This window comes from Sturnus vulgaris, chromosome 1 (assembly GCF_052056855.1).
Source record: "Sturnus vulgaris isolate bStuVul1 chromosome 1, bStuVul1.hap1, whole genome shotgun sequence".
NCBI classification, from domain to species: domain Eukaryota; kingdom Metazoa; phylum Chordata; class Aves; order Passeriformes; family Sturnidae; genus Sturnus; species Sturnus vulgaris.
The window spans coordinates 133,759,028-133,772,860 of record NC_142243.1 but is presented as its reverse complement, the minus strand read 5'-3'; the positions used below and the strand labels follow the sequence as shown (position 1 = coordinate 133,772,860).

Here is a 13,833-nt window from a genome sequence, read left to right as displayed (position 1 = left end):
TGCTACAGCAGCTGGTTGTGTTGCTGCTCAAAGGACCTTGAAAGGCAGAAGAAATGGGCCAACAAGTTCAAAACAGGGAAGTGCAAAGTCCTATACCTGGGGAAGAAGAAACCACATGCTAGAGGCTAATCCTCTGAAAGCAGCTTTGCAGGAAAGGCTTTTGTGGCTGTAAGGGGACAGGCTGAACATGAGCCAGCAATGTGCCCTTGTGACAAAGAAAACCTGGTGGGCTGCATTAGGAAGCATGTTGCCCACAGGTCAAAAAAGGTGATCCTTCCCCTCTTCTCAGCACTCATGAGACACATCTGCATCCTGTGCCCCAGTCTGGGCTCCCCAATAGAAGAGACATTCAGCAAAGGAACACAAAGATTATTGAGAGGCTGGAAAATTTAACATACAAGGAGAAGCTAAGAGAGTTGAGACTGTTCAAACTGCAGAAGAAAAGACTATGAGGGATCTCAACCATGTGTTAAAACGCCAAAAACACCTGACAGATCATGTAAACAAGGTGACATCTGACTTTGCTCAGTAGTTACAGCTGACAGACAAAAGACAAAAGACACAAAATGAGATGAGAAAAGTCTGCTTAAACTTATGAAAACCTGCTTAACTATGAGCATTGTTGAACAATGGCTCAGGTTTCCCAGAGAGGTCACGGAGTCTCCAGTCTTGAAGATATTCAAACCTGACTGGACATTACCTGCTGCAGCTGATTCTGCTTGAAGGACAGGGTTGGTGCCTTCCAGCCTCACCTATTTCATCATACAGTGATTTATCATACAGCTGAACCAAAAGGTATCAGGAAATCTTTGGCTTCCTACACAGAGGATTGCAGTCCTGGCTACAGCCTCATTTTTCAGGATCTTGCCCCTCATGATTGAGACACTGTCAGGAAATGGATTCAAATGCAGAAGAATCTTTCTGCTCTCTTCAGATCACTCATGACTTCATGTCAATACCACTGAGGGCTATGGTCTGTTTTCACATTAAAGCCCACTGTTCCATTTGCAATGGAGAAATGGCAGGCAGCAGGAAGGGGAGGCACTGTGCGAAGTTCAATTTTTCTAATGAAATTTACCTACAAATCAGATCTGAAAATCTGGGTAAGGTGGAAGCAGGAGGAATCCACAGCTGGAAGGAGGAAGGGAGAAGGAGATGATGAGTTTTATTTTAAACATATGTACTAATCATGGCACAAAAGAGAAATAAGGGTGGGAAACTGCAGCTGGGAGGGGGAGGGCAGGCAGAGGCACTGATGATTATTGTAGATGTATTTATTAAATCATTGCTCCAAGCAGGGAACCAGGGTGGGAATATGCAGCTGGAAGGTGGAGGGCAAGGGGAAAACAGCAATTTTATATTCAATGTTTGCAATGAGCATGGCTCGGAACGGGGACTAGGGGCACAGCCTTGCAGCTGGAGGTGGGAGTGCCACAGGAGAACACTGGTTCTTAAACCTGTCACATTAAAATATGCACATCTTGCCTCCAAGAAACCCTGGTGCAAAGACTTTGCAAAGCTTGTGGAATGGGAGAACTTTTATTTTAAAAGAGTGAGGGGGAAAGCTTGTTCACCTGCTGGGTTTTTGCTAAGCTCTTGCAGCTCTATTACAAAATTACTCCATAAACTTTTACAGCTGGCCCCATGCCAGCAAAATGTCATTATTAATACTGTTACGGAAAGTGCCAACAGAAGTGAAATACTCGTGGGGAGATACTGCAAAAGACATACAAAACTGCAGACTTTCGGAGAATCAGAAGAAAGGAAGGGGGAAGGGAGAGAGAAAACTGCCATATGAACCCTGTATGAACAAACTGAGCTTATACCAGAACAGAGGTCAGTCATCAAGACTGGTCAGTGCCAGCAGGTTTCCAGCTTGTAAATGCACCAACTCTGGTCAACAGAAGTAGCATGGGGATGTGATTAAGGTGGGGAAAGGAACTATTGTGTAGTTTAGATGGTTCATAGTGATAAGAATGAAAATGCAAAAAGCAAGCTATGGAGAGGACACTGTCCTGTCTAGAGCTGAATGTTTTCTTCTTTCAAAGCAGTTGTGGTAGCAGCAGCTACTTGGAAATCCATGGAGTCTGAATCTCAGCTGTGTCATCTTCTCCCCTGGCCATGCTCTAGACCTCGTGGTCTTTGTCCTGTGGCCGATCTGCTGAAGAACTACTTTGACCTGGTTAGAATCACAGATCATAGAATGGATTAGGTTGGAAGGGTCCTGAAAGATCATCTCATTTCAACCCCCTTGCCATGTGCATGGACCCCTTCCACTAAACCAGGTTGCTCAAAGCTTCATCCATCCTGGCCTTAGACACTTCCAGGAATGGATTATCCACAGCTCTTCTGAGCAACCTCTGTGAGCAGTGTCTTATCACCTTCACAGTAAAGAATTTCTTCCTAATATGTAATTTAAACCAACTCTCTTTCAGTGTAAAGCCATTCTCCTGTGTCCTGTCACTACATACTCTTGTAAATAGCATCTCTCCATCTTTCTTACAAGAAAATAAAGTTTCCTTCAGGTACTGGGAGGTTGGGGTGGGGTTTCAGGGTGGGGTTTCAAAACAGCAGAGCAGAGAGGGAAGAATCCCCTCCCTCACTCTACTGCCCATTCTGTTTTTGATGCAGCCCAGGACACAATTGTCTTTCTGAGGTGCAAGTGCACATTGCTGGGTCATGTCCAGCCTCTCACCCACCAGCAAGCCCAGTCCTTCTCAGCAAGGCTGCTCTGGATCTGTTCATCTCCAGCCTGTGTTGCTACCACAACGTGAACCCCAACCCAGGTGCAGCACTTCACGCTTGGTCTTATTAAACTTCATGAGATTCCCATGGACCCACTTCTAGAGCTTGTTCAGGTCCCTCTGGATGGCATCCCCTCCTTCAGGTGTGTCAGCCACACCACTCAGCTTGGTGTCATCTGCAAATTTGCTGAGGCTGCACTCAATGCCTTCATCTACACCATTAATGAAGATATTGAATAACATTGGTATTAGTACAGATTCCTGAGGATCACCGCTTGTCACTGATATCCATTGGGACTGGGAGACATAGACCACTACCCTCTGGAACCATCTAACCATTTCCTCATCCACCTAGAAGTCCACCCATCAAATCCATCTCTCTCCGACTTTGAGAGAAGGACATTGTGGGGGATCATGTCAAAGACCTTACATAAGTCCGGAGAGAAGACATCCATAGCCATTCCCTTGCCCACTGATACAGTCACCCTGTCATAGAAGGTCAGTAGTTTGGTCAGACAGGACTTGCCCTTGGTGCAGCCATGCGGGGTGTCCTGAATCACCTTCTTGTTCTCTGTGTGCCTTAGCACATCTTCTAGGAGGATCTGTCCCATTATCTTCCCAGGCACAGAGGTGAGGTTCCCAGGATCCTCTTTTTAACTCTTTTTAAAGATGAGCAAAATGTTGCCCTTTTTCCAGTCACCTGAGACTTCACTTGACTGGAATGGGAAGGGGAAATTGTCCCATACCTGTGGCAAGTCTGCCAAAAGCTTCAGAGCTGCAAAGAAAAAATTGATATGACTTTTTTAAAAAGTCATATATATGTGAATATAGATTCATATACAGGTTCTGGAGTCACAGTCATGACACTCAGAAGTGTATGTTGTCATCCAGCTCTTGAGTTTGGACACAAAATAAGAAACTGGCATCATGTGTCAATTGGACATTGATCTACTGTCTCAGGAAAGGCCACAGGTTGGAGATTTAGAACTGGATGAGGAAAAATAATTACCAAACTTGGAATAATCTGACTTGGAGTTAGTCTGATACTCAGAACAGTTTATAAGTAATGGAAAAATCAGATCTATAAAAGCTCATACATTCACTCAGGCCCCCAGTTAATCTGGTTTCAATTCTTCCCTGGATAATCTGAGGGAAGCTGACTGTCAGTCAAAGATGTCACATTAAAGCATATGTTTTTAGTTCTTTTCAATACTGAAAAATTGTCATGTTCTCATCCACAGGTTGTTGGGATATTCTCTGCTTTAACTGCTTTCCTGAACAGGATTGCTTTATTGAATCAGGGCCACAGAAAACATCTGTCTCTGTAGCACAGGGGATGATCTTCACAAAGCTCATCATCAGGAAGTCCTTCATGAATAAAGCACTAAACCAACATTTTTAATTTTTTTTTGCTGTCAATTAGAGAATGAAATAAAACAAGACCTGTATCATTATCTTGTAGCTATTCATGATTGCTCCTTAGGTAGCAAAACTGCTTAAAATAATAGAATCAGTAATTAGAAAATAAAAAGTCAACTTTCCCTTTTGCTTGCCAGTAAAAGATATTTTCTTGTACTTTCTCATGTCTCACCTAGATTAACTTTAAAAGACTACAGGATTCATCACTTCTTTTCCTGGGGCAAAAAACTCCAAAGAGCTCAAAATTAGGAATATTTCTAAAGCTTAGTTTAAATCTCCTCCTTCCTACCTCTATTTATATTTAGACTCCTACCTAGAGAGTGGCATGAAGTTATGCTCTTATGACTGATAAGATATCAGTTTAACCTTTTAATATCAGAAACTAAGACTTCTAAAAAGAAAACCATATATATCATAGGACTTTATGAAAAAATATGAACTACTGCCATTGATGGTCTATGGATGTTGACATTAAGAATATCACAGTATTGGGTTGATTCTGATTTACTCTTGTCTTTATAGCAAACATAACATTGAAATTAGTGCATTTATATGAAAAAAAATCCGAATTTAGAAGTGAGCAGATTAATATACAACATTTTTATAGTAAAACAAAGTCCATTATGCTTGATTTTAATAAATTTTCTTCGTAGAATCAGCAATTGCTTATGCTGTGTCGTGTTATAAGCATTTACTGGAATTCTATATGCCTTGTGTTTTGGTTTCAAGATAACAAATAATTCCAAAAATGTATAAAGAACTTTTATTCTATTATTCCAGCCATGAAACGATTCTATAGACAGGAAAACTGAAGATGAGGTAGCCATGGCTGTATCGTGTACTCTCAGGTCAGTTGCATCTCTCATCCTGGTTTCCTTGAGACACAGGGCTGATGTGGCCATGGTGTGGGTGCACAGAGCCTTCCCACGTGTTTGGCAAATCCATGCCTGCAGGAGAGTGAGCCATGCAGCCTGTGCAGTGACATGACCCTCAACCAGCCAAAAATAATGGAAGAGTCCCCATGGACCTCAGGTCTCAACATAGGTCTCAAATTTTACATTTTCATTGTACACCCAGAGTCAGTTCCATTACAAACTTGTTTGTCTGCATATTTAGATGAAGATAGACCTGAAGACTGAATATGAACACGAAAAGGGACTGATTCAGATGTCCTACATAAAGTCCAAACAAAAATACTAATTCTGACTTATTTGATGCTTACCATGGTGATGTAATCAGAATTTAATCTCCCAGTGAGTTTGTCAGAGGGTCTAACCTAATGCATGTGGTATCAATCTGTTATTTCAAAGTTTTAGTGTGAAAATTTTGTTCAAACTGTAGCTATACTAAAATTCAAAGTCTCTTTTTTCAGTGAGACAACAATAACACTAGCAATTATTAATCCTATAACCTTTCTAAAATCATATTTTAAAAATGTGACCCACCACATTAATTGTTTTATATGCAGGGTTTTGGCGTGTTTTGAGGGTTTTTTTGGGGGGGGGCAGGGAGATGGTGAAGATTAGGTGCATCAGGAAAAAGACTACTCTTACCTTGACAAGACAACAGACAGTATATTTCTCCAATTTACATTAAACATATAATAGTCTAAGAAGAACAGCATCAGTGAAATCTCCACTGATTTGTCAGGTGGAAGTAAAGGGAGTCAGATAATTTTTTTAATTTCTTTTTTGCCATTTGTCTATCCAGCCAGACAGGTGTGCTGGCCATATTACGTTACCATATGTCTGGATAAATTGTTTTTAGAATAGCTTATACTATATTTGAGAAAATTTCATGTAGTATATGCCATTTAATATATACAAATTTTGTCCATACAATTATACAATTGGATAAAATATACAAAATCAAGTTCTATTTAAGAGGATTTTTGGTTATAAGCCAATGCAAATATTATTCTGCCATTATTCCAGGAAGAGATTAAGTGTAGAGTGATGACTTGTGCAGCGTCTGCCAATTGCTGACTAATTTCATGCCCATCATTATTGCATCCACATATACAATGTGAGTGAAAATTCAGAGCAGAACCACACTGCACAACATACTTCAAATAGCAGCAGTCATTTTGAGGTAAATCATTATATATTCTTTCAGTGTTAATTTCACTCAGTTATTTTAGTGTCCTAAGGGACTTAGAGCATCACAACATTGGAAACAAAGTACTGGGCATGTGTCTAATATAAATAAAAAGGCAGAGACTAATAGATGTGCACAGACTGCACAACTTTTTCAAATTTATTTCTCAACAAAGTATAAAATTAAGAGAAAACTACACTACACTACTCTCTATGTATCATATCAGTGAATGGTTTACAAGACAGGATCTTCAGAATGTTGTACATTATAAGGGGGGAAAATAATTATAGCAACCACAATGTATATACAGCCAGAGAGACATCTTATAAAAACATTTCCTATAATTGCACAGTGACAAAATGTGCAGTTAAATATTCTACACATGGTGAAAATTACATCACAATTAATGGCATGCCTCTAATATAATTAATTCTTAATGCTTTTTAGTAATGCTTTTTTAGGAAAAAACCCTATCACCGTGTGCTGCTTCTTGTGATTGTTAGACACCAACTCTCAACAATTTCCATAAACCAGGCAGCATTGGTGCCGGCAAAAAATTTCTGCCTTCATTCAAAATACTTCTTCCTGATCTCATTTTAAGTTACATGTTAAAACTGAGATGTTAAGACAACAGATTGAGAACACATTCCGATTTAATTGATTCATTTGGCTGAATGTGTCTGTATTTAGAGGAATGGAGGTTGAGTTCTTCTCTTTGCTATATTTGGTATCCTGTTGTATGAAAACTGTGGTGTTGTGTGTCCCTTTAATTCTTACAAGTGGATTTTTTTTACAGTAGTGTGCGTTCAAAATTGGACATTTGCAATTACTAATTGAAAGACAAGCTTAGTTATTTTGTTTCTTCCACATCTGGGATGGCCAGGGACAGTCAAACATAGCAGTTGTCACCTTTGTGAAAGCTAAACCAGTATCCCAGAACTGTGTTAATAGTTGCTGTTCAAAAGGACATATCCCTTGAACTTAAGTGAGTATTACTATATGAATATCCCAGTAATTTATGATCTCCTCCACCACTTAAAGACCTACTGATATTCACAGCCATTAAATGCCTCTTCCATGTCCTGACCACACACAGCAAGGCTAATTACTCTTGGGGAACTTAAATTCCCACTTCAATTTCAACAGGACTGCACTTAATTTCTGCTCAAATCTCTTATACAGCAACAGTGTTTGCTGCAGAGGATATCAGAACACGGGGCTCCAAGGAACTTTCTGGGCCATTAAGTCAATTCCCCTGTTACTGTAAGCAAACACATTGTATAATTTCTTTCATACACTCCAACATAAAAGTTGTTGGGTTTTGGCCTCTGTTACTCAACTGGAGAATATTCTAAAATGCACTTGCTCTAAGAATGAGGAGTTTCCTTCTAGTTTCGAACTCAAACTTGTTTTTTCTCAGTTGACACTCACAGTACATGTGAAAATATTTTAATTTAGTTTAAATGACTTTTCTCCCTGCTGCTTTCCCTAGTGCCCTTCCCCTTACCCTCATTTCACCAGTCTGACCAAGACTATCTCTTCCATCCTCTCACAGGGACAAAGACACTTCTTTTGAACTTGTGTGGGTCCTTGTCTGCATCTGCTAGGCTTTTAAATGGCTTTTTTAAAGACAGAAGTTGAGAAGACATCTAGCCAAAGCCCTGTAGGATGATCCTAGTATTTTTTGCTTGCACTGGCAGTAATTTGACAGACAAATTCTGGAACTGCATTTGTCTTTTCATGGTTACATCACATTGATGGCTCTTAGTCAAACCTTGATGAACAAATAAAATTCTCCTATGAACAGATGAGCCCTGAGCTTCTACATAATTTTTTATTATTATATTATTTTTATTATTATATTTTATCCTATTCCAATTTGAGCTCTTAGACTTTGCTCTCTACAAAATACATGTATTGGCAATGCCTCTAAACCCTGCATATCAGTGTATTTTGTCACAACCCCATTCATATTTGCATCAAGTCACTGAGAAAGTATTAAACAAAATCAATATTGATTACCAGTCTGATTTCATCCCTTTCCAGACTGCTGCAGTCCACATGACTCCTGTTACCTACTTTACAATGCCACCTCGATTCCTCTCACGAAGACAGTTAAAATTTGCCCATTTGTTTCCAAAGCATATATTGCTAAAATCTTGATAGAAGATATTTTATATATTATTTCTGTGGAAAATGTAACGGTTCGGTGTCATCTAGCTCTGTTAAATTATTATTTGTCATTTTCTATGTTTTATTTATCTCCCAGTGCTCCTGCAGAGTCTCTTCCAAAGCCTGATGTAGAGCCTTACAGGGAGTTTAGATCAGACTTTTATGTCCACGCCTGTCTGCATAGCTTTTCCTGTACTTAAGTACAGCTGTTTCCCTTGCCAGTCTCCTGGCTGTAATGGCAATGCTCACTCCACCCTCAGGTGTCATGAAGCTTGCAGCTCTCAACAGCACATCTTGCAGCCTCTTGGGATGGAGACAGGTGGTATGTCCTGCTCAAGATGAATTTTCAAGCTGAAATTTGCACTTGGGTGCCACATTCCCAACAATCCCTTATTTACCCTCATGGCCAATATTGTCATCCCCCCTGAACACTGGGGCAAAAGGTTTATGTCACATTAGAAAGTTCTCAAACAATTCTCACTGGTTTTGGCTCTTGAAACAAGGATTTCCTCTAGAGCAGTCCTTTTTTGAGCTCCTATAGGTTCCCTGCTTATTCCAAATATTCTTCTTGAGGCAGCAGTTCCCTCTGCCAGGTCTGAAAGACGTCCCTATGTAATCTTGGCACTTTTATGTATTCCTCGGCATCTTTGACCTGAAGGATTTCCAAACCTTTTCCACTTTGAAGATTCTGAGAAACCCTGCCCCAGCTGTCACCTAACCAGTCAATTTTTCAAAGTTTGTTCCAGTGAAGTATGAAGTCTTAATTAGAGAATTATTTTTTTGTTTATCCTTCCATTTAAACTGAGTCAGCTCAAGACCACTCATGTTAAACAACTGCCAAGTCCCATCCAAAAAGTGACTGAACTTTATTAGTGGATGAAGTGATTGCTGCCTGCAGTACATAGAGCCAAATCCTGACACCTTTCCTCTGCCCTCTTTACTCTGGCATAAGTTTGCTGAAATCAATGGGAGTTTTGTTTATGTAACTAAAAGATTGGGCCTACAGCTCAGTTTTCTTTTAAATCCCTTAATATGAAAGGTGCTACACAAATACATTATTATTTTACTTTCTTTTTATAAAGCACAAAATATTATTGGCTATTGAAAGTTTATGGAAACTTGAAGCAATGGCAGTTGGCATTGACCTTTTCCCCAGCATAGGAGTCCCTAGGATAACACAGATGTCATGTGCAATGAAATTAATGTTGTAAGCGCAGCTGTTTAGTAAAATAAAGTAAGATAAAAAGAAACAATTACCTAATTTGATATGGGATCTTTTTAAATTTTTTTCTTTATCTTATGCTACAGTGTGCAACTTATTGACTCATCCAGTGCCAGATAGGCTTTTTCCCTTCTGTAAAACCAGTTTTCACTTACATTTACTGCTGGGAAGCATTATTTGAAATGATAAAGTGTAGGAAGTAGAGCCAACAAGAACATTTTACATAGTTAGCAAGTACACCCGGACTTCTCTTCTGCAATTTACTTATAAACTTAATGTGATTGTTCTCAGGCTAATATGCACAATTTGGAAAATTGAAATAGCCTTCTATAATGTTCAAGCACAATCCCATAAACTGAATCAATTGTGAAAGTAAGTTTTACCTCAAGACCCCACAATGAGGTATCTATTACCAGGAGCTCTAAGCAAATGTTCTTTTAATTAGCTACATTTATCTTTAATGCCTGTTTTGACAGAAACGCTAACATAAACATACATTACAAATACAGAAAATCCAGCTCAAAGTATGGTTAATTTTTATGCTTGACAGAGCCATTTGGAAAAAATAACTGTGACCTTTTTGGAGCCTGGAAAAAAAAAATCTTAATGTGATGTCATTATAACACAGTTTCAGAAACCAAGGAGAAACAGTGGCATCTGTAGCTAAAGTATAATAACAATTCTTAAACTATTCCTTAAATGTGGCAATAAAACCCTAAAAAGACCTTTGGGCCTTATGCTAAGGCAGCTGAAAAATCATGTTAAATAATTTCTGCAAGGACAACAGTAATTATAAACCTGATTAACATTTACCTACATTTTATTCCTAGAGTGTCTTAAAGGAGGACTGTGAAACCAGATGGTTACAGAGCACACATGATGGATATAGTCTATCAAGCATGTCCATTGCCATGGAAACAACAGGAATAACATTATCTTTAGTGTCTATTTCTTTACAAAACTTTTCATTTAAGTGTTGCTGCCAATCTAAGCAAAGTCCATACGAATACCTAAGTACCAGCTCAAAAAAACAGATTTGCTTCCCCCACCCCACAGTAGGTGTGACAGACATTGTTGCGTGTTGCAGGAATGATAGCAGCCTGTGTCCTCTCCTTGGTCCAAGCTGTACTCAGCTGCTTGTCAACAGACTTTCTTTGGGTTTGTTGGGGATTTTCTGTTTGCTTGCTTTTTTTTTAAAGGCCATTTGACTAGGGTTACAATTTTGAGCTGTCCTATTCAAACAACTCAATTGTTATTTGAATGAATAAACAAACCAGGTGATAAAAATGTCTTTTTTTCTTATTTTCTGCATCAATGAAAGGAACCAGAGACAGAGCAGAAGACAGAGAGTTTGACAAAGACATGAGATAATACAGATGTGTTTTATGGATCATCATAACCTTGCAAGTGAGCATGTGGATTACAAAACCATAAATCTGAAGCAGAATGAGAGAACGTATGCACATATAGACAGCAGACAGCATTGACACCATACTAACTTGAAATGGTCTGTCTTCATCCTCTCTGTTATGGATGTTTCATTTTCAAGAAAACAAATGTTCCATCCCATCCTTAGCTTTTCCCTCTTATCCTATTTCATAAAAATAAACAGGACATGATGCTGTATGTAAAAATCCATACCCAGCCCTCCAAAAGCCATGAAATTGCATATTTTCTGGTTTGTACTCAACTCAGAAATGTATGGGACACATCAATGGTCTGAAATACATTTATGAATCCAGTATGAATCCAGTGATTGTAGAAGACAGTGGCCACTCAAAAGAACAGCCAGTATTTGATCTTCTTGTTCAACTGTGTCCAAAAAAGGATTGATGGGGCAAAGGCTCTACTTTCCCCTAGGAAAGTACACAGCAAAAATCCTATTGGTACCACTGGGGAGTGGTTAATCTAATTCCCTCTCACAAAGTACACCTAGCAGGTCCATCCTATGGCACATATATGCAGGTTAAAGTATTTTAGCCACAAAATTGTCTCACCATGTGTTCCCACAGCCAACAAGCTCAATGATGTGTTATGCCACACAGTCACTAGATCAAGAGTTGTTGCCAAAACTTGTGAAAACATTCCTGGAACCATGTGAATATGATCTGTGCCTTTGTTCTGTGCAATATACACACCTATGAAAAAATTACCTCCAACAAAAAATTGAGAATTTGAAGATGTCATGCTGAGTAAGACCATCTGCTTAAGAATTTCACACATTGGGAAGCCAGTGTGGAATATGCATCATAGTCCCTGTGACTTGCAGAGGGAGGGCTGCAATGCAGAGACCCATACCAATATAAGCTGGAAGTAAAACAGCCACAGCTGCATGCTTTACAGCTTGGATTGCCCAAAACACTTGTGCCTTGCTGCCATCAGCATATCAGAAACACAGCTTTATACAGGCAGTAGCTGGGACTGCTCCCTCAAGTTCATTGGTGCACTCAGGGGCTCTGAGTCTGTGACAGGGGCACAATGGCACAGACAGCTGAAATTTCTGCTGAGCTGCAGATATTCTCACCTAAGGGATATCACATTACTTCAGTGCTTTCCATTTCCACGTTCAAAGCTTTGCATACCTGTGCCCTGACCCCTACTTAAATCCAGTGTCTTATCATATTCCCTCTCCATCCTCCACTGAGGCCAGTGTTTTTAGACTAATTCCCATACACTCTTCACTTCACAGAGAGCATTTCATTTTTTACTGGTCAATGTTTGGGTCCCCAGGTTTTACAAGAGGATGTTTTTCCTGGTATGAGAGTTGCCTAGTGTTATTAAAACAAAGCACAGCATGCTATGTAAAATGCAGTGTGGCAGCGTTGTCCTTACTGCACAAATTAACCTATAGTGCATTTTCCCAGGCATGGTATGGTGACTAACCATCTTAGAGCTGGCCAGAGGCTCCCACAACACACATCTTTGTTTGCTGCCACTAAAGAAGTTGTCATAGTGCCCATTTGTCTCAGGTTTTGCAACTGGCATAGAGGACAAAATCTGTACGTTTTTTCCAGGACAGGATCTTCTTATTTTACTTAGAAAAAATATCTATGAAGGTCTCACTACTTCTGCCACATTACTCTTATTTCTGTAGTGCTGAATAAGCAGGGTTGTTCACCTGCTGCCTCATGCACAAAAATTGTCTTCATATGCCTGGGTGAGAGAGGCTCCAGAACGACTTTAATACAGACCATACACTCCCTCAACGACTGGCTTTGTTTTCTGAAACATCTGTAACCTTGGGGCCCGATCACCCTATACAGGAGAGGAACAACCACTGCTGGAGCCAAACCCAGTTCAGCCACCACCTGCCTCTACCTTCCACATTCTTTCATTGCCCTGCATTGTTTTGTTTTGCCTCTGACACAAATTTGTCTGTCAGCTGGGGTTCTCACTCCTCAGCTTCCCAGGGGAAGCCTTGCAGAGGGGCACAGCCATTTCAGGCAAGCAGCATGCACACATCTCACACAGCCCTTTACCTTCTCCCCTCTTTGGCTCCCCAGAAAGCAGAAACCCAGTGAAATTGTTTTGCAATGTGCTTATAAAGTTTTTAATTCAGTATTTGCTGTTTTCAGCTCTTATTGGAAAAACAGTTCAAAGAAATGAGCCTTTCCTTGGACCAGAAAGTTGTGCTGCAAACAACTAGGGAAAATTTAGGTCCCAATAAATATGTCCTGCAGCTATTAAGGGGAGGTAAATAGACCAGACAGAAAAGGACTGGAAACAACAGAGTGGAGCAGCTGCATGCATTGCATTAAAACGTTTATCATCTGGCCTAGTTGGAGTTGTATTTTACATTGTGAATTTATTATATTTTGGCTTAATAAATGTGAATTCTCACATTCTTCCAAAGTTTTAAGTAAGTCCAGATATGCTTCCCACACATTTCTTCATGATCTCAAGTTGTGTTTTTTAACTACTACATCAATGATAAATTTCAAGAAATATATTAATAAGTAAGGCCTTGTCAGGTGCATTTATCATATCAAAGTTTGATATGATAAGTATCATTTACCCTTTCCTCAGACAAGATGCACAGACAGGTCTCTAAGTTTGAAAATGGTAAATATTCTCACTGGTAAGGGAGGGAAGGAAGGAAGGAAGGAAGGAAGGAAGGAAGGAAGGAAGGAAGGAAGGAAGGAAGGAAGGAAGGAAGGAAGGAAGGAAGGAAGGAAGGAA

At 39.7% G+C, this 13,833-nt stretch overlaps 1 pseudogene; it reads right to left on the bottom strand.

Annotated features, from left to right (window-relative positions):
- Positions 1 to 2,549: 2,549 nt before the first annotated feature.
- LOC148225539 (uncharacterized) overlaps positions 2,550 to 13,833 on the bottom strand; it is a 33,924-nt pseudogene continuing 22,640 nt past the window's right edge.